The sequence below is a fragment of the Elephantulus edwardii genome, unplaced genomic scaffold, assembly GCF_000299155.1.
Source record: "Elephantulus edwardii isolate Elephantulus edwardi_28Jun2011 unplaced genomic scaffold, EleEdw1.0 scaffold00003, whole genome shotgun sequence".
Classification (NCBI taxonomy): domain Eukaryota; kingdom Metazoa; phylum Chordata; class Mammalia; order Macroscelidea; family Macroscelididae; genus Elephantulus; species Elephantulus edwardii.
In genome coordinates, this window is record NW_006399753.1 from 28,394,708 (window position 1) to 28,417,635 (window position 22,928).

Below are 22,928 nucleotides of genomic sequence, written 5' to 3' on the forward strand. Positions count from 1 at the left end.
GCCAACCCCAAGTCAAAACCATCAGCTACTCTAGGGAAGACAGATGCCTCTGAAAACCCACTGGATCATCTGTGGGTAAGTTTAAACTCTGCTGTATGTAACAACAGTAATAATACCTTACACATAACTAGGCATATGTTGTTGTTGCCATTGAGTTGAAACCAACTGACCCTCCGGTGGGTTTTCAGAGGCATTAAATTGAACAGGAGACGACTGCCCATCCCCTGCTCATAGCGCAGCTAGTTGATTCAAACCACATGCATTTAAAATTGCAGCACAGTTTCTTATGTCTATGCCACCAGAGCTCCGTACCTATGTATTTAGTAGCTAGTTATTGAATAAGGACAGTGCAAGAGAGGAAGACCCTGGATGAGGTGGATTGACTCAGTGACTGGGGTAATGGGGCTAGGTATGTCAGAGACAATAAACTTGGCTCAAGATAGAGCAGAGTTCAGAGCTGTCATACATATAGGGTCACTACGAATCAGAAGCAATTGGATGGCATATAACAACATGGGAAAAAACCTATCTAGAATTTGAAAAAGAGGTCAGTGTTGGAGATGTACATAAGCAAACTTGGAAATAGGGGGATAGAAGTTCCAGTAAACTCAGTTTTAAACTGAGTACTTTACATCAATGATTCTTGTGGCTATAAAAATGATTTGTTTCCTATATCTTAAAATATTAAAAATTCTCTGTCCAGACCCAGTTGTAAAATTACATGTTTTATTTGAGATGGTTTTTAGCATTACCTCTTGTAGTGGTACATATTCCTTAAATGTGAAGTTCATTAGTAGTTTAAGAGAACTGAGTAATAGTGTTTCTATCTCAGAAAACAGAAACTTTGGTAATTATGAGTAGAACAGGACACAAGGACTATTTCCAGGCTAAATAGTCTTTGAAAAATTATAACAAAGTCTATTTGATTTATAGAACAGGCCATAGGTTTTGGAGAGAAATAATTAGGCATGATTATGGGAGTAATTAACAGTTCCACTCTTCCTTGCCAACACGCCAACATCTAAATTGTCAACAGCTTTGCTGTTGTGTTTCAGGACTTCTGCTAGGAGAGGAAATTAGCTTTTAATGTGAACAATAGGGAGTCAAGAATAAGATCAAACAATAATGGGTATCTTTTTCATCATGAAAGAGGAGGATAATTTGGAGCTATCACTAATGTAAAAAATAAAATTGTCAAATAACTTAAAGGCAAAGGAAATAAAAATCAGTGGGAGTGTTGACTCTCATACCTTGAGCATATTGTAAGTAGAAGCCTGTCCTTGAAAGAAGACATCATATTGAGAAAGGTAGAAGTTTAACAGGGAGAGAAAGACTCTCAACGAGATGAACTGACAACACCGACTGACTGTAGCAATGGCATAGTTGAGATCATGGGGATGGCATAGGATAGGGCAGTGTTCAAATCTGTTTTCATAAGGTCACTGTGACAGCACCTAACAACAACAATGATAGTTAAAAAGGAATACAAAACAGAAAAAAACGAATACAAGTTTGTTACTGTTATGTTGGAAAACAGATTTTTCAGGTTTCTCCCCACTCCCCACTGAAGACTGGCTTTGGAAGCAAATTGGCATTTTATGTTGTCTAAAACTATGAGACCAAGGTGCATCTGATCCAGGCCCTGGTCTTGGCAGTTACTTGCTATGCATCAGAAAGCTGGTTGATGCCTTTGAGCTGTGGTTCTGGAGAAGAGTATTAACTATACCATGGATTATTAGGAGAACAAACAGGTTTGTCCTTGCTGTTATGAGCTGCCGAGTTACCAGCGACTCATAGTGACCCTATGTACAACAGCCGTAAACTCTATATCCTGTTCCAATCTCACTGTCTCTGACACGCTTACCCCAATTCCACCTTATAGAGGGTCTTCCTCTCCTGCTTTGTCCCTCTACCCTCCCAAGCTTGACATCCCTCTCCAAGGATTGGGCCTTCCTTGCAACATGTCCAAAGTATGTCAGACGAAACTGAAGAATCCTTGCCTCCAAGGAGCAACCTGGTTTAATCCTCTCTAGGATGAATCTGTTTATTTTCTTAGCAGCCCATGATACACTCAATACTCTTTTCCAAAACCACATCTCAAAGTCATCACTTTTCCCTCTATCATTCCTAGTCATTGTCCAGCTGTCTTGATGCATAGCAAGTGATTGCAAAGACCATGGCCTGTATCAGATGCATCTTAGTCTCCAGAGTGACATCATTGCTCTTCAGCACTTTGGCGATGTCTCCAAGAGCAGACTTTCCCATCGCAATACATCGTATGATTTCCTGGCTGCTGACGCCAAGAGTGTTGACTGTGGGGCTAAGCAAACTAAACTGTTAAGTCTCAGTCTTTCACCATCCATCATGATGCTGCCAAATGGCTCCATAGTGAGAATCTTTGTTTTCTTGATATTTAACCTCAATCCATACTGAAGGCTGAATTCCTTGACCTTCTGCAACAAGTGCTTCAGGTCCTCCTCAGTTTCAGCAAGCAGGGTTATTTCATCTGCATAACACAGATTGTTGATGAATCTTCCTCCAATTCTGATGCCACATTTCTCCTCTTAGAGCCTAGAGAGGGTGAAACTAGGTTGTTTCTTGGAGGCAAGGATTCTGAAGCTCCTTCTGACATACTTTGTGCATGTTGCAAGAAGGGACCAGTCCTTGGAGAGGTACATAATAGTTGGGAGGGTGGAGGGATAGTGCCAGAGAGGAAGACCTTTGATGAGGCTGGTTGACTTGAGTGACTTGGGTAATGGGAGTAGGTGTGTCAGAAACAATTGACAATGGTTCAAGGTAGAGCAGGGTTCAGATCTGTTGTATATAAGGTTGCTATGAGTTGCAAGTGTCTCAATGGCACATAACAACAACAACAAAACTATGGTGAAATTCCAGACTAGAATGCATCAAGTGGGGAACAAAAAAAACAACACCCACCATAAAATGATATTTTAATATATGAGCAGCTAATTGAGTAGTCCATGAAATGTTTTAGGTGAGTCTACAAGTCTCTATTTAACCCTACAGTTGTCTGAATCAGTGAACCAGTGCACTTGTCTCTCTGGCATTTAGCATCACTTGCTTTGGTTTCGAATAAAACTGGTCCAGCTGGAAGTCAGAATAGCAACTGTGGTAGAACGGGCTGGGAGACCTTAACAGGGCCTGACCCACCCTGTAACTCACTGGCTTAAGCTTTAGTTTCCTCCCTAACAGAGGTTAAAGCAGAAGTAAGGAAATTCTTAATAGATTTAGAATTAAAAACATTTAGAATTGAATAATGCAAAAGTCTAAAAAAATGCACGGGAGTTGTACTGGCACATAGTGAACTAGTGGTTGTCTACATGATTTTTGTTAAATTTTAAGTATTATCCAATTAGTAAGAAAGTGATCTATAGTAATGGACATTATTGTTTTAATGTAAAACTAAGGCCAGCAGTGGCCACTTCCTATGCATATTCTCATCTTCCATGTAGTAGAAGGGCTTGGTGAGAATTTTCATGAATTCACTGCAAGTCTCCATTCCTGATGCAGATAAGTTGTTTTGGCATGCTGAGCATAAAAGGTGTACAAATCTTAATGGAAATTGTATTCCCTTTTAGAAGAGAAAAATGTCTTCTTTGAGGTTAGGAACATGCTACCAAGCGAATTGTAATTCTGATTGTCTCCTCACATCAGCATTGTTGGAATTGCCTTACCTTTTCGTATTTCGCTTTTGTTTGAGAGGATTGTAACATAAGCTGCATTTCTTTGATATTTGTTAAGTTGTGTTAGGATATGCAGTGACTGAGAATTTTCAATTGTAGTGCCATATATAAGAGTATCATGATTCAAAAGGAAGTCAAAACTTGAGACAACATTCTAATTATCGGTATCATATATTGAGAAAACATTTATACATTGATAAAAATCAGATCTTTGCCCTTTATATACAAGAAATTGAGGCATTAATTAATTTCTTTAAATGCTGTGAAATTGAGTGAACTTTAGATATTACTATTAAAGAAAAACCTATATAATTCTTACTTCTTCATTCCCAAAGGTGAGTGTGACCACATCTTTCAGTGCTGGGGAGAAGAGTGGCCAGCATTTGTTCCAGGGAGTGTAGAGGTGTTACCTCTTTCTATTCCTTGCAAAGTGTGATGGCATTATCTTAAAAAATTAATTTTGCACATATTTCACAAACATCATTGTTAGGCAAATGCAGTTAGGTGAGTATATTATATTTTTGGAGTTTAGCTTTCTGTCAGACTATTATCTACTTTCTTGGAGGTAATTTTGGTATAAAATTCCTTTTAAAATATCTTTATTCAGATGTATTTTTAATAAGTGCAATGATATTGTTTTTTTCAGGCACAGTAAATTATTCCTGTGCATAGATTCTGTTTGGGAAATTACTTGAGCCTTAAAGTGGTCTTTGTAAGTTTACTTTTAAATGGACGTTTCAGAAGGTGGTATGAAAATAATATAGAGCTGCAGTTGCTTTGTGGATTGAGTAAATATTTGTAAATTCCACAGACTTCTCATTATAAAAAGGATCAGAGACTAGGAATTTTTAAAAGCAGTGACCAGTCGCTCACTATAGATAACTGGAATTTATTGGCCAGTGACTTAATGATCTATAGCATTTAGTTGTCACAACTACCTTGTGAACAAAATGTGGTTGTTGAATGTACAGGAGAGAAGGCAGAGTGTTGTGGCCAGGGTCACATGGCCTGTCAGTCAGTGGTAGATCAGAGAACCGAGACCTAGATTTCATCTGAAATCTATTAGTTTGACCATGTTACAATCTGCCTCCAGAAACCGTCAGAGGTAACAAAGCCAATACATTAAATAATAGGAGTGACCTTAAATCGCATTAACAGTTTTCTTTTTTCTTTTCTGAGTTGTTGATGGTTTTTGCCAGTTACAAAATTGACCTATTTATCACAGAATATCTGAAAATATAGGAAACTTTAAATAAAAAGACCCATCATCTTGTCTATCTGGAGACAGCCACTGTTAATATGGCCTGTTAAGACGTTTTCTGTAAAAAGTCATCACCATTATTAAAGAGTTTTGGAAAATGCAAATAAGATGAAGCAATTTTTTTCCTGAAAAAGACTTCTTAGGTTTTAATATGCTCTTGTCTGTAATGGGTTTCCAAAATGGAAAACATAAAGTCTAATATTTTCCAGACTCATTAATCACAAGAATACTGATTCATATATACCTTAAAACTAACTTTCAATAACAGTTTAGGCAATGCTGTGGATAAAATAGAATTCCTGGTGGTATAGCGGTTAATGTGTTTATGAATCAAAGGTCACCAATTTGAGATAGACACTCTCCTGTGTGATTAACTGCCTCTGAACCCCACAGGAGGGTCAGCTATGGGTCTGTTCCAACTTGATGGCACACAGCAATAACAGCTGCTTACTGAGAGAGAGATGTGGGTGGCAGTCTGCTTCTGTAAAGATTTATTCCCTGTGAAACCATGCAGGGTGTGTCTTCTGTGTCCTAGAAAGTTTCTGTGAGTGAATAGACAGCAGTGGGTGGAGTGGGTAGATAGAATGCATTTAAAGAAGCCTTCAGATTTATAAGTATATGTAATATTGTTGCATTCCTTTCCCCTAAGATTATAGGGTAAGTCTTTTTCAGTTCCTTAACATTTATTTTAAAATGTTTTTGGGAATACAATCTTTCATGATATATATTACATCCTTTTGGATGCTGACTCCTGTAAGTATACATCTGTGGTCTCATAATACTATATTTTTATGCCATTTTAAAAATAATTTTTCTTTTAATACTATATTTTTTGCCATTAACCCTCTCCCTAAGATAGTTTTGTAGGGAGATCCAAGATGGCAACGGAAGCAAAGACAACGTGGTGAGCTGCGGGAGCAGCGAACCACTTAAAGCAGGGCCATTATGGCCTTCCACAGACTTCAGCTTATTGATAATTAAACACTTAAACAGTTGCTGACTGGCCCTCAGTGAAGATTGAGGCTCAAAAACAGGAATTCAAGGATTCCCAAGGAGAAATGGGTGAGTCTCGTGGCTCCCAACACCCCCCTGCAGAGCCCACACCATGCTGAACAGCTGCTGCAGCTCCATGAGGCTTCCGCAGGCTGAATGAATGGATTCCCTCACCCAGGATGGATGCTGGGCACCTGCCCTCCTCAAGAGTGATACAATGAAGACACCACACTGCCACAAGGTGGACTTGTTCTGGAGAGAATTCTTGGAGCCAGGATGGCGGCTGTGGGGAAAGCGGGTGCGCTCGCACAAGAGAGGCCGCACACCCGCTGAGCGTCTGTGCAGTGGGGTGGGGAGGCGCGCCCCCAATGGCTGCCCACGCTGTGGGGGCCGCGTGCCTCCCGCAGGCCTCCCGCGCTGGGGGTGGGGTCACACGCACCCCCGCTGGCTGCCTGTGTAGGAGGTGGGGGATGGGATGCATGCCCGCCATCTGCAGGTTTGGGTTTCCTTGGACAGGCCAAAGATGATGATTACCTATGCATTGGACAGGCCAAAGAAGACAATTACCTATGCAATGGATTGCTGAAAGTCACTGTAAGTCTGATGACCTTAACAGTGGCAACATGTACAAGAGGACCGACATCCTAAATGCACCACATATTTTGTTCTGTTGAATGCTTCTGCCAAAAGATGGTTAGACCTGGGGGGAATCTGTTCACAATTCTCAGGTTCCCTTTATCATATATGAAGGGGGAGGGCAATGACACCTACTTCAAAATATAGTATGACCACTTAAGGGGGGGAAGGGTAAAAGTGGCAGTGCTGGAATTGGAAACACTATCCCTGACCACAGAGTCCTCAGTCAGGTGAGGGGACCAGACTGGGGTAGGGGCAATTGGAGGGGGAATATACCAGCCAGCTCCTGGGGGATGTTGTGGCCCTCTTCCCGGGGCGGGCTGCCCTCCGCCCTCTGCCCGGGGTGGGCTACCCTCAGCCCCCGGCTCAGGGCGAGCTGTCGCGGCCCTCAGGGTGAGCTCCTCAGTTCCCAGATTGTGCCATCTGACCCCTGGGTGGGGAAGGAGAAGAAAACAAAATGCCTAGGGTATCCAGAGAATGTTACCTAGGCCACCTTCTGCCACGCTCCCCCCCAGTAAACCTGAAAGCAACACCCTCAAAGCCCTTCTATTTGTAACTCACAAGTTTGTTCTCTCTAGGTTTGCTCCCTTTCCTATAGGTAACCTTAACTCTGAGTTTTACTCCGTAATTGACCCTGAACCCAGTGCCAGTGACAGAAAGGAAATACAACTGACAGCTAAGGAAGCAAAGGAGGATGGAGCCTCTGGGTTCAACCAGCCATCCCTACTGGACCCACCTGGGAAAACACTTTGCAGTCCAGAGGGGAGCAAATGACAGGAAAATATCTTCTAACAGAGCAAGAAGGCAAGCAGCTTTAACCCAAGACCACCAGTAAGGTGATAAAGCGTCCTCCCTTCCCCCCTTTACATCTCCGCCCCTGTTCAGCATGAAGAAGTCAGAGAGTCGGCATCCAATTCCCAAATCAATAAGACAGTTTAATTACTATTGGAAAATGCTTGTCATTCCTCTGTAGCATCTGGTCCCCACTGGACCCTCATAATTTCCTTCACCTGCTCCCCCCACTGACCAAACTGTGTAGCTCTGCAACTGCATCCTGGCCCATCCTCACCCTTCTGCCCCCAACCCTCACCTCCTTGTACCCCCAATATGTTTTTCCCAATAAAAAAAAATAAATAAATTAAAAAAAGATACTTTTGTAAACATGCTATGCCTGTTCTTTACATGTTAGTGTAAAACATTGACATGTTTTGTAAAATATTAGCATCTTGTTGTGTATTGTTAAGCTGGAACTGATCCATAGCTGAGTCTCCAGTTGGTTTTCAGACTCAGTTCATTTCAAGGGAAGAGATTGCCCATCCTTTTCCCGTGGAGCAGCTGGTAGATTTGAACCATGCTTTGGGATTGCAGCATATTTTCTAGTATAGTTAAAAAAAAAAAAAGAACCCAAAACCTTGAAGGGAAGGCATGGTGTACACACACACATAGACTATAACATACTGTTGATGCTCATAACAACAAACTCAACATTATACTCAAGTCAGAACAGACTGACACATAACTGACCCACCAGTTGATTTTCAGAGACTATAAATCACATGGGAGGAGACTGCACATCTTTCTCTCTCAATTAGTTGCTGAATTTGAACAGCTTGCATTTGGGTTGGTGGCAGACTCTTTACCCACTAGGTACCCATTTAATTAAATAATAGAGCTCAGAAATCCCAGTTGGAGAATGGGATGTCTTGAATAAAGTGTCTTCCTGCACACAACATGGTGTACCTTATTATGCTTTTTGTAATTAAAAAAATAAGCTGCCAGACATGTAATGGTATTGTTTGTATAGAATGTCTTCATTATATAGCCCTGCTGTTAACAGATATATCATAAATGGATGCCTTTAACAAACAGATACATATTCTGTCACAATTTAGGAGGCTAGAAATCCAAATTTAGGGTGCCAGCTCTAGGAGAAAGCTTTCTCTTTGATTTTCCTGGTTCTAGCAGTTTCCAGCACAGGAACCAGGGTCCAAAGAACGGGGTCCATTCTTAGCTTTTCTTTGTGGTGCTGAAATTGTCTCCTTCTTAGCTGGAATTTCCCCCCCCCTTTTATATCTTTTGTAAGACAAAAATGTGATGCAGCTCATACTCCAGGGCACCTCACCTTATATTTGATCTAGGTTGTGATCTCACTAAGGATTTTGCTTCCCATTCTAGCCCCTTTATAACTGATTGGCTGATCATGTCACGAGGGAAGATTACATTATTATATAACTGCCTCTACTCTGGCCTCATCAACATCATAGAGACTAGGATTTATAACACATAGGATCATTATATTATACTGACAATCATGTACTAGCCAAGATGACACATACTTTTACGGAAATAAATTAATGCAAGACTATAACCTATTATGTCTTTTCTTTTTACACGTTTTTTGAGATTTGAATGAAAGTTTGCAGAGCCAGATTAAATTCCATTCAGCAGTTCACACACATTTTATTTTGTGACACTGAACACAGTTCTCACAAAGTAACAGTGCTCTTACCATTTATTGCCTGTGCCAATTTCCATTTGTTGTTCTTTTCTATTCATTCCTTCCTTCTGCTATTTATTCCTGAGTACATACTGTCCTTTTGTCCTTCTGTGTTTGCTTGATCTAAGGAGTGCTTCCTCCCTGGTGATACTGATCCCCTTATGCTGCTACACAATAAACAACAGATTGGAACCTTGCCCTTTTCTGCCCATCCTTAAGATATCTGCCATACTAAGCTCATTGGTATAGTCACTGTGTCGGTCTGTCTTGTTGAGGGAATTCCTCTTACTCTGATCCTTTGCCTTTCCGATCTTTTCCAAGGATTGGTCCCTCCTGACAACATGCTCAGAGTACATGGGATAAAGTGTCAGCATCCTTGCGTCTAAGGAGCACCCTGATTACCCTTCCTCCAAGACTCATTTGTTTGTTCTTTTGGTAGTGTATGGGATCTTCATTACTCTTCTCCAGCACCACAATTCAAAGGTATTTATTTTACTACTCTCATCCTTATACATTGTCCATCTTTCAGATGCTTAGGAAACAAGAAAATTCCATGACTTGAATCTTTAACTTAACGTTCTTGCACTATCAGCTTGATAGCAGGTCTTACCATATAGCACATATTTTATTTCTTAACTGCTACTTCAGGGAGTGTGAGGAATCCAAGTAAAGTGAAATTGTTGAGAATGGTTTATCTTTTTGCTCCATCTATCATGATACTGGTCCAGTGGTGATGACTTTTGTTTTCTTAACAGTGAGATGTAAATAATATTGAAGGCTCAATTCTTGATCTTCTGCAACAAGTGTTTCTTCATTTCAGCAAGCAGGCTTGTGCTGCCTGCATAACGCAGGTTGTTGAGTCTTCCTCTGATCCTGATGCCACATTCTTTTTCATATAGTTCAGTTTCTCAAATTATTAACCCAGCATACTGACTGAATACGGAGAAAGGTATGGAGAAAAGATACAACCAGTATGCCCACCTTCCCCGATTTTAAGCCATGCAGTGTTCCCTTGTTCTGTACAGATAAGGACTTCTATGTATAATAGGTCATCTATGTATGAGTTTTACATGAACAAAATTAAGGTGTCTTGGATCCCCATTCTTTTCAATGTTAGCCATGATTTGTTGTGATCCACACCGTCATATGCCTTTGCGTAGTTAATGAAACGTAAGTAAATGTCTTCCTGTTATTCTTTACTTTCTCCTAAGAGGTATTTGACATCAGCAGTAACATTTCTTGTTCCCTGGTTTCTTCTGAATTCAGCTTTAATTTCTTGTAGTTTCTCTCTGATATACTTTTTCAGCCCTTGTTTAATAATCTGCAAGATTTTACTTATTTGTGACTAAGGATTTTGTTTGAAACTTTCTGCACTTTGTTGAATTACTTTAAAAAAAAGAAGAATAAACGTGATTTTCTTCCAGTCACTTGGCCAGGTATCTTCCAGATTTCTTGGCATTTCTCAGCAGACTGCATCCATTTGCTAACACACTTCAGTTGGTATTCCATCAATTCCTGGGATTTTATTTTTGCAGTTCTTTTAGTGCAGCTTGAACATATACCTGATATATATACCCGAAATAGTATATTATCAACCTATTCATTCTGATATAGTAACTCTGTGTGTCTTCCATTTTCCATTGTTGCTTCCTGCATCATTGAAGATTTTGCTCATAGAATTTTTCAGTATTGCAACTCAAGGCTTGGATTTGTTCTTCAGTTCTTTCAGCTAGAGAAATGCTGGGCTTGTTCTTCCCTTTTTGTTTTCTAATTTTCACTCTGTATGTCTCATTTTAATTGTCTTCTAAAGCTACCCTTTGAAATCTTATTTGTCCTTTCTTCTTCAACTCGTTGTTTTGCCTTGTTTACCTTCTCATTCAAATTTCAGGGTCTTTTCTTTGCAGTAATAACCTTTTATTTTCCTTATGGATTATGTCCTTGAGGTAATCCTACAACTAATTCTGTTCTTAGGTTATTAGTGTTCAATGCCTCTAATCTAGAGATGTTTAAATTCACTTGGGATAGTCACAGTGTTGTGTTTTGGTTTTCATGAACTTGTTTTAATTTTCTTCATCTTCAGTTTATTCTATTTCTTTATTATTTTTGTGACTTTAATAAATTGACAGAAAAGTTGGATTTTCATTTGTTCACTGTTGCACATTTTCCTCCCTATCTCCCCAGTTCACTTAAAAAAAATCATTCCACCCAACCCTCCCTCACTTTGTTATGTACCTCTAATTCTGGACTGTTGTCATATAAATAATGTCTAATCATATATCCTTTAAAACAGTTCTTTCCTTCATCTGTTCCAATGCAGTGTTCATTATTTACCTCCTCTTTTCTTAGTTTTCCCCCAACCCTCATTCAGTCCTGTTTTATAACAGTGGTGTTATGTGTTATTTGTCCTTTTGTGACTGAGATATTTCTCTCAGCATAATGTCCTCCAGGGGCATTTATGTTGTGTAACCATGAGTTCCTTGTTTTTCAGTGCTGCATAGAATCCCACTGTGTGAATATACCATAGTTCCTATCCATTCATTTGTTGATGAGAACTTGGGTTGCTTACATTTCTTTGCTATTGTGAATAATGTGGTAATAAACATGGATGTGCATATATTTGTTTGAGTGACAGTTCTGGTTTCTTTGGGGTATATTCATAATAGTGGGATTGCTGGGTCAAATGGGATTTCTATTTCAAACTTTTTGAGAAAGCATCGTACCGCCTTCTGTAGTGGTTGCACCATTTTACACTCCCACCAGCATAAATTGCGCCAGTATTTCTTGTTGCTGCTCTGTTAAACTTAGTTGTTGTCACTGGGGTGAGATGATATGACATAGCTTTTATTTGCATCTCTCTGAGAGCTAGTGAGTTTGAACATTTCTTCATGTGTTTGCCATCTGAAATTCTTCTTTGTTGAAGTATCTATTTATATCCTGTGCCCATTTTGCAGTTGAGTTGTTTACCTTGTTGAGGTGCTGGAGTAGTCTATACATTTCAGAGACGAGTCCCATATCAGGTAAGTCATTACCCAGTGTTTTTACCCAGTCTGTGGGTTTCCTTTTCACCCTGTTGGAGATAAGTTTTGGATGTTCATAGAGATTTGATTCTTAGACAGTCCCTTTCATCTTCAATTTAAATGTGCATGCGAGTAACTGATGTTCTACAGTCAACATTTGACTTTGTTTTTAATTGCTGATACTGAGCGTCTCTATGAACTCGTTTCATAAATGTTGTAAAACTGATTCCTGTGTAGTTCATCAGGTGAGGTCTATGTATATATTCACTATATGTTTTTGTAAGAAAAACATTTGCAGTGAATAAGTCATTTTACCATTGGATCTCCAGCTCTAGTTCCATTAGCAAGGCCATCTTTTCCAACTATAGCCCTTACTCATGTCTAACTTTTGCTTTTCAATCACTATTTTAATGCATCTTGATTTCATGTTCAATCTATTTCAGATTATAAAAGTTGATAGATAACTTCAGTTTCTCCATCTTTGGCTTTAGTGGTGATGTTCATGTATTTGAATTATAGTTCTATTAAAATGTCTTCTTTGTGTTTCTATGGATAGCATCCTGTCACTCACAGCATTGTACTTTTAGGATAAGTCTTGAAATGTCCTTTTTGGAGATGAAAGTAACACTTTCCTTTTCAGTTTGTTATTCTGGACCTGGTAGATCATGTGTCTGATTAAATGGTTAATGCCACTTATGCCTAAGATGTAGATCTCTGTCTGTTCCCTTTTATGTCTGCAAACTTTTAATTTTCCTAGATTCATAGTGTGTAAATTCTATGTTCTAAAAAATGGATCACCTTGTGATTCCGTCTATTGTTTGTCTGAAAGTTGAGTTACAAAGGTGATTTTTAGCTCTAGATTTGAATGGTGACTGAGGGTCACAATTCAGAGTATTCTTTTTGTCATTTTCAGATCACAAAATATGGTCTATTAAAAAATTCTTTTGTTTTATACCACAGTTTTCTGCCCCTATGTCAGGAACTTTCTATGTGATCCCCTTCAGTACAGTCAGGAATGGTAGCCAGGTGCTATTTAGTTCTTCTGATGTCAGTAAGAAACACTTTTTGTGGTTTTTTGTGTGTGTATTTTTTTTTTAACGTTTTCCTCAGTCTTCTTGCTCCAGATAGGAGAGACCAATAGTCATGCCTGGCATAGCCACTCACAAACTCTTTAAGAACCCTGTTCCTATTCACTAAAATAAAATATAGATCACGGTCTTTGTGAGCTATTTTATGCCAACTGACCTTCATGTCTCCCATGACAGTCTTGAGATGCCTGTCTGAGCAAGCTGTAATTATTAACAACCTCTATCTCTTCTCCATCCATCATAGTGCTGCCAGTTGGCCCAATGGTTAAGAATCTTTGTCGTCTTGATGTTGAGCTTCAATCCTATATATTGAAGACTGCAGTATTTTACTTTTTCAGTAAATGCTTCAGGTCTGCCTCAGTTTCAGCAAGCAAGGTTGTGTCTTCTGCATAACGTAGGTTGCTGATAAATCTTTGTCCAATCCTGAGTCCATTCCTCTTCATAAAGCCCATCCTCCTGAATGCGTATATATTAAAAAGGTTTGGAGACAGGACGTAACACTGATGACCTCCTTTCCTGATTTTGAACCTTGCAATGTTTCCTTGCTCTGTTTTGAGGACTTCTTCCTGGTCCAAGTGTTCTGGGATTCCCATTCTCCTCAAGGTTAACTAGAATTTGTTGTGGTCCACACAATCAAATGCCTTTTCTTAGTCAATGAAACACAGCTAGATATTCCTCTGATAACTCTATGCTTTCTGCTAAGAGCCATTCTTAATAGTCAGAATATATGTACTGTACATGCATATGCCTATGTAACTATGCGTGTTGTCTTATACTTTCTATCCAGACATTTTACCATGTATTAGTATATGCTCCAACTTGAATGCCTACTTGGATTCATCATCTAATCTTGTGTTTTGCACATCTCTTGAATATTGTAGGGATCTCTAGCGTGAGCTGTGCAGTCAACCCAAAGGTGACACATCTTTGACAGTGCATTGGCTCCCTGGAAAGAGATGAACAATTTTGTCTTGTGCAGTTTGTAACTAACTTCTCAAAGACTTGCCGGAGTCTCAGCTGTGAGTTGTTTCCGACTAGGTGGCAGTGAGTTTTCACTATTGTAACATTATCTCTTTAACTTTTTTTCAAAAATATTAAAGTGCATCATGGTTCCCAAACTCAGCAAAACTAGTGCTAGTGTTGATTTGGGAGGGAAATAAAAAAAATAACACAAAGTTGGAATATCAGAATACTATTATTTGTACAAAGAGCTTTTGAAGGCCTGTTATTTTGGAAGTGGATGAGCAATATGTCTCTCTCGTCTGTCTTAATTTGGATGCTCAGTTTGAGGGCAGTATTTAACAGACAAGCATTTAATCAGAAGAGCTGATGACAGGCAGGTGCCAGATCAGGTGTTGGGAGGGAGGGGCTACCCCTTTGGCATGTGTGTTGTGTTCCCACCCTGCTAACAAACAGCTCAACTCCTTCTTGCTCTTCTAGCACCTCCACTCCCTCTGTCCTCCCATTTCCTCATCACTCTCCTGTGATACTACTGCTCTGGGTGTAGGGGCAGGAGAATTGTTTATATGGAGAAGGCAGTCTCCAGGGCGTCCGACGGGTTCTGGTTTCCGTGGGGGCCCTGGCTCGGTTGCTGTCACACATGGACAGGGTCTTACCTTGCTCAGTCCCACAGTCACCACTCTTGGTATCTGCAGCAAGGAAATCAGGAAATTAATTGCATTGGGAAAATCTGCTGTTGGGGACCTCTCTAGAATACTGAAAATACTGATTTCAGTCTTGAGTTTTAGGTGCGCTTGATCCCAGGCCATGGTTTTCGCAATTACTTGATATGTATCACAGAGTTTGTCAGTGACTAAGGATGACAGAAGAAGAACTGATGCTTTTGTGTTGTGATTCTGGGGAAGCATATTGTGGACTACTAAGAAAACCAACAGGTTCGTCCTGGAGAATGTGAAACTAGGCTGTTCTTGAATACAAGGGTCTTGAAGCTCCTTTGTGACATATTTGGGGTGTATTGCAAGGAGGGACCAATTTTTGGTGAAGAACAAGTTCCTTGGTAGAGTGGAGGGATAGCACTGAGATAGGGAGACACAGGATAAGATAGATTTCTGCAAGAATCAGCTTCCTTGAAAGCTAACAGGCTAGTGAATATATGAGAGCAAATTAAAAAAAAAAAAGACAAAAAAATGAAACTGAAAGGGAAAAAAACCCTGCAAATCCCTCAGCATGTTAAAGATCAAAGAAAAGAAGCTTGCTTAAAATGTTTACAGAAGGTGAGCTCTGGTGGCCTAGTGGCAAGAAGCTGCAACTGCAATCTCAGAGATACACGGTTCGAATCCACCAGATGCTCTGCTGGAGAAGGAACAATCTCCTCCTGTACCAGTCAGATCTGATTTGATGGTACACACAAAAAATAATGAAATAAAATAAATTTTAAAAAAAAGTTTGCAGAAAATAATACAATTATATTTTATATCATACACATCACACACCGTGTCACAGCAAATGTCCTTGACTTTGAGCTGTGTGTGATTTACTTTAGATAAGACTCTTAACACATATATGTGTGTCTGCAGTATATATTTTTTTAAACTGTACCTGTTGAGCATTTGGGTTATTTCCAATGAAATCTGTAACTCATGAAATTATGTGAATTTTGAGTTTGAGTTAGTGATACAGAATTGAATGCATTCATGGACTATTGTAGTAAGGATACCAATTCCAGGATTTGACAGAGAGTTAGAAGCTCAGTCTGTGAAAGTCATTACCTGTTTCAAATGGATTTCTGTGGGATTACACTGAATTGTCATCAGGAGAGAGACAGTCCAAAGAAAAGAGATCTAAGATTAGTAACAAGAGGAATAAGAGTAGCTAAGCCCTTAGGATACATGGAAAAGTGAGGTTGGTATAATTATGAAAGTGGTAAAATAATGTATTTCTTCAAGTGAGGTCTGTGTTGTCCAGCAACCAGATTTGATCTGTCAGCCTGGGAAAGCCTGCAATGTGAGCTCTGGTTATTAATCTTCCTTATGGCCAAGGAGAACGAAAGGCAGAAATTTCTTAGGCTCCTTTGAAAGAAGAAGCTGGTCTTTAGAACAGGTATGGATTTTGAAAAAGAGTGAGAGTTAGATCCGTTGGTAAGGCTTACTTTTGAAGCTAAGTAATAGATAACTCACTAGAACAAGAACAAAAAATATTTCTGAACCAATAAATAGTTCATTGACTTTCTCCCCCCACCCCGCCCTGTTAAAAAAAAAGTGCTCATTGAAAGTCAGCTGTGTGTTAGGTGCTGGACTGGGCATTGATAGCTAATTGTATTGCAAATACTACTAGACAACTTGCAAATTATATTCGTGGAATAAAGTAAGTTTGGCTGGAATGAAAATATCTTTTTTTTTTAACATTCACAGTTTTATTTGTTGTTGCCATGTACTGTTGAAATTGACACATACCTGACCATCCAGAGCGTTTTCAGAAGCAGTAATTGCATAAGAGGAGACTGCCCATCCTCCCGCAGAGCAGCTGGCAGATTTGAACTGCATGCCTTTGGAATTGCAGTGAAGAGTCTCAACACTAGCCCACCAGAACAATAATACATAAAAGGATTACTACTTGCCATTTTACACATTAATAAACAGATATTCTGGCTTGGTGATTTTCATAGCTTAGGCAATGAGTCTGCAGCATCTTTAAGATTATAGGAATGACTGATCAATTAAGAACTGGATCTGGTCCTCAGGGCCAGTGACAGGAAAAGTTTGGGAGTGATCAGTATGACACAGTATTTGAAGCTGTGATTGTTGTTGCTGTTATTTGCCAACAAGTCGAGTATGACTCAGAGTGACCTTATGAACAACAGATCTGAACCTGTCCTAGCCCATGTCATTCTCACAATCTCTGGTACATTCAAGTCCATTGTTGCAGCTGAGGGTCTTCCTCTTTTTCACTGTGGTAGTTGATGAAATTACTCAGGACACTTTATTGCACTGCCACCACCTTTAGGACCCTGAGTCATCTTGTTAACACTGTTACTCCCAGAGGCTGCTTCCCCTTTTCCGGCCTTTCCAGTACAGCTTTTTTGAAAATATCTTTCAATCTTATTAAAATACACATCTTTGAACAACCTCCAAGCCAGTGTAAACAATACTTTCTCTGTTCTAAAATACTGAAAGTTCAAATCTCTGTAATGCCAGTTACTCTGCAGTTTCAAATATTTTCCCCACCCCTCCAACTTTGGGGAACATCTTGGCTGCTTCATCAGGTGTGTTAAAGAACCGTTTCAGGGAGCTCTGGTGGCCTAGTGGCAAGAAGCTGCACTACAATTCCAGAGGTGACCCATTTGAATCCACCAGACGCTCTGTGGGGGAAGGAGGGACAATCTCCTCCTGTACCAGTCAGATCTGATTTGACAGTACACACAAATAATAAAAAAGATTTAAAAAAAAATAAAAAATGAACCTTTTCACTACGTTTATGCTCATATAATAAAGCATGTAAATGTGTATGTGATCTCTCAATTTGATAGGTGTTCTCTCTGAGGTGATTTCTTTTTTACTGATGCTTGGGTAGTTATTGGCATTTATTTTTCTTGAACTGAACCACATTTCAAAGCTCTAACTTGGAGTCCAAAATTATTAATGACAAGAATGCTGTCTTTGCCAGTGGTAGGAGACTGCTACTCTGTGTATCAGGTGCCAAAGGGAAAATTCCTAAAGGGAATATTGGGCAACCCAGGGGACATCAAGATCATTGCTATAGTAGCAAGAACTGTTTAACTAGCTTGTCCTTCCCTTCCTGGGTCTCCCAGGGTTCCTAGTGCAGCAGACACAGGGACAATTAGACACCAGGAGACAGCAAAGGCAATCCTTCACCTGAAATGACTCCAGCAATTGGAGTTTTGCCTTAAACACGTGACTTACCTATCTATGTGAGATGATAGTCAAGATGGATTAGGAATAGTCTAAAGAGTATATGTAGGTTTGGTGTATCAGACCTAGGGTTTAGGTCTTTCAGGGTTTCAGCCACTGAACAATTAATTATGAGGCTTTGAACAAATTCACTTCTACGCACCAGAGTTTTTCTCTTCTGAAAGGAGAATAACCTACGTATTTTTTGTTATTGTTACCAAAGGTAAATGCTGCTGTTTTATAACTCATTAATTCATAGAATATAATTCCCTGTAAACTCTTTCTGGCCCTTTACACTTACTAGAAAAAACTCGACCCAATAAGATAGGGAGATAGTGAGCACACAAAACATACATTGTAAATCTTTATTCTTCTAGTTAAGGAAATAACCAATTAGTCAAGTACATTTATTGTTGGTAACAAGTTCTGATGAAAAAATTTTGAGTCTGCATGATAGTCCTTTCATGGTACAAGAAGACTAGATTTTATTTTGTACCACCCTCGTCTACAGCTCGAGTTTTAGTCCTTGTACAGGAAGGTACAGAAGCAGAGCGGAAGCTGGAAATTACTCATTCTGTGGTTTCTAGTAGTCACGTAATTTCCACATCTGCAGACTATAAGTAGCTCCTTGACAATACAAGCAATATATAAGATGAGAAGGATTTTCATTTATTTTTGGTTGTTAATACATGTCTTAATATAAAAGATTTCTAGATTTGTATAGATAATACATCTCCTTTCTAAATTCTTGATGAGATTAACTGTCATGATGTCTGACATTGTTTTGAGTATGGAGTAGCACTTCACAAGGTTTTCTTTTTCATGGAGTTCGTGACACTATCTTCAAGTCATGGCCAGTTTATTTCTAAATGAATATTCATCCATTTATACTGCAAATTCTGAAGAAGATAGACAATTCAATTTGATTCTAAAACAGTGCTGCACTTTTTTTCACTTAAGACAGAGCAACCAGGCTTTCACTGTCCATAAATTACTACTAAAACTTTTCAAAAAACTTTCATGGATATATGGACAAGGTAGGTATAATCATGGAAGAAGGTAGCTCACCAAAGTAAGTTCACATTTTGAACGCTTTTATTTTCTGATCAAGAAAACATTTCTTGACCTAAAAAAACAAGGTTTTTAAATTTTTTTAGCTATATAGTCAATTATGGAATCATGATCCTACTTGTACACATCAATCCAATGGTCAAGTCTATGTTGGACAGTATTACTATGCCTGGACACTTAGCATCAGGTATGCAGGGTCCATAGAACTTAAAGTGATAAGAAAGAAGCTTAAAAGTCTCATGAGTTTCCAGTTACACATATTTTGTAATAGATTTAACTTGGCACAAAGGCAGAAAAATTCAGGTTTTTTTTTTTTAAAAAAAAGATGGAGAAAGAGAGACCAGAATAACTTTTCTTTCCCAGTACTGACTAAAGGGGAATGAACAAACCATATAAATGCAATTAATAATATAGTTATCACAATAATTATTTTGCAAAAGTATTATCAGCTCATTTCTCATATAAAAAATGCAGTACAGAGATTGATAATAGCCTCCAAAGTCTCAAGGCTGTAAGCACAGAACCAGAATTCATATTCTAATCTGTGACTACAAAGCCATTACTTTTGTTCCACATACACCTTCATTAGAGTAAAATGCCTTCGATCAGGAATGTTACAAAAAGAACTTCAAACTAATGAATGTAAATCCAGGATCTGGTACCAGCATTGCCCTTAAAACCTACACTAATCCATGTGTATGTCAATCTCCTTATGAACGAAATGTGTGAGGGTGGACTTAAATATTGTATTTTATCAGTTCTTAAGACATACTTGTCCACATTATGACAACTATAAAGTCCACACAGACTCTCGAAAATTGGTATTTCTAGTCATTGCCCTGCATCTGTTGAGGGGGCACAGTCTCCGGCTACCTTAACTGTGAGCACATGGTCTTGTAAATTTTTAACATCTGGAGGATCAGTAAAGACAGAGTGGTTACACCTGGTAGGAGGACTGTGAAGAAGACTGTGAACAGAGCTTGGAAAAACTGTATTGTTAAAATTAAAAAAAGGTGTACATCAAGGATGTACCTTTTCTCCATACCTATTCAATCTGTATACTGGGTAAATCTTTCATTCAAGAAATTTGACTTTATGAAGAAGAATGTAACGGAAGGACCAGAGGAAGATTCATCCAAGACCTGTGTTATGCAGATAGTACACCCTTTCTTGCTGAAAGTGAAGAGGACTTAAACTGCTTATTGCCAAAAACCACAGACCACAGCCTTCAACATGGATTACATCTCAACATCAAGAAAAAAATTTCTAAAAAAAAAAAAAAAAAAATTTCTTACCACTGGGCCAATAGGCAACATCATGATAAATGGAGAAAAGATTTAAATTGCTTAGATCCATAATCAGTACACTTGACAACAGCAGTTTAGAAATAAAAAATAAAAAGTTACATTAAGAAAATCTGCTATCAAGGACTTCTTCAAAGTGCTAAAGAACAAGGTACATCTGATCCAAGCCACAGTGGTTTCAGTTACTTGCTATGAATCTGAAAGTTGGACTGTGAATAAGGATGAAAGAATTGATGTCTTTGACTTCTGGTGTTGGAGAAGAATACTGAATATCCCACGGACTGCCAAAAGAACTAACAAATAGGTCTTGGGAATAGTGCAACCAGACAGAGTTGAAATGCATACCTAAATTTCTGTTACTAAATTAAGATTAAGGGTAAATCAAGAACCTGAGCTAGTCCCCACAAATGCACACACACAAAAATGTCCATTCATACATTCCACATTAAAGTGTAGAAGGATCGATACATAAAAATATCATTCTAATTTCATAATCTTCTGCAGTAGCATTTTTTTTCTTGAAGTTCAGCATCTCAGATATGCCCGGAGTATTAAAAAAAAAGTTTGGTTTCATTCGAAAACTAAAATACTTATAGCATATTCCACATTTCTTATGAACCAACCTCTTGGTTAGATTCAAATGAAATGTGTAGTTGACATCAAAACCCATTTTGAAATGAAGCTGTGTAAAACCTCTTTTTATTCTAACAAAACTATCATAAGGTATCTTGAGATTTTTACAATTTTCACTGTATTATAGCACCACAGATAAAAACCAGAAGAAACATTTTAATATTTGACATTTTCTTTGTTCTATAAAAGCATAGATTTCTCAGGCAAATTCTTAAATGTCTTTCAATCTTAAATGCTTTCTTCACAGGTAAAATTGAACCATACTGCTTATAGAATTTTGCATACTATTAAAGAAAAAAATTATCTTCATTATTGATTAGAGTCACACAAACTGAATGGTTAGCATATACTAAGCCTTTGTGATTTTTTTTTTTTTAGGGCAGAAGGGAAGGCATACATTTGCTTTCTAAGATTTTATAATTTAGGCCATGTATTTTATTTATCAATTTATATCATAATTTTTTGCATCTCAACATCAAGAAACAATAATTTTCACTAGACCAATAAGCGACATAATATATGGAGAAAAGACTGACATTGATAATTTCATCTTACTTGGATCCATAGTCAACACCTTGGTATTAGCAGTCAGGAGAACAGAAGATATTTTGCATGGGGTGAGTCTGCTATCAGGAAACTTTCCCAATTACTGGAAGGCGATTATAGCAATTTGAACACTAATTAGGCCGTAGTCTTTTCAACCACTTGCTTTTCATCTGAGGTCTGGACAATGAATTAGGATGACAGAAGAAGAACTGATGTATTTGAGTTTTGGTGTTAAGAGTACTGAGTATCCCATGTAGGTCTTGGGAAAAGTGCACCCAGAGTGATCCTTGGAGGGAAGGAAGTTTCATCTGACATATTCTGGGCCTGTTGCTAGGAGAGGCTATTCCTTGAAAAGGGACATCATGCTGGGAAAGGTGGTAAATCAGAGAGAGGAAGACCTTCAATGAGATGAACTGAGACAATGACTGCAGCAATGGGCTCCAGTGTGTCAGAGATGACGAAGATAGAACAGGATAGGAGAGGGTTCAGATCTGTTGTTTATGTGGTCGCTATGAGTTACAATGAACTTAATAACACCTAACACTGTCATCATTGTTCTTAACATGTCTTTTAATTTAACATGTCTTGATGTCTTGACTGCAATTATTCTGGGTTTTTATTATGGATCCAAGTAAAATGAAATTGTTGAAAACATGAATCTTTTGTTCATCTATCCAATGTTGTGTATTGGTTCAGTGCAGAGGATTTATGTTTCCTTGATGAGATGTAATCCATATTGAAGGTTAGTCTTTGATCTTCTGTAGTAAGTGCTTCAAGCTCTCTTCATTTTCAGCAAGCAATGTTACACCATCAGCATAAGGCAACTTGTTGATGTATTTCCCTCCGATTCTGACACCATCATGTTCATCATATAGTCCACTGTTCAAATGATTTGTTCAGCTTGCAGAGTGAAGAGCTATGGCAAAAGGACACTATCCTGATGCAAACTTCTGCAGATTTTAAACTATACAGTGATCTCTTGTAGGCTTCTAAATTTCCCCTTCTGTGTTTCTATAAAATGCCTTGAAACCAATCATTTCTTCACATTAAAAACAAACAAACAAAACCCTGGAAATCCAGCTTGACTACTATAATTTCCTTGTAAAGTTTTTGAGGAGCTCCAGAAACCAAATAAATCCAGTTATGATGTTGGAAAATAAATGCTGGAGTTGATAGAAAATTCTGTCTTTGGTCTGTTGCATATCTCTTATTTCAAAGGAAGGGAGATGCTTTCATTTAATAATTATCTCATAGCTCTGTTCTACTTGTTGATGCTTGAAAAGACTACCATCTTTGCAGTCACGCAAAGA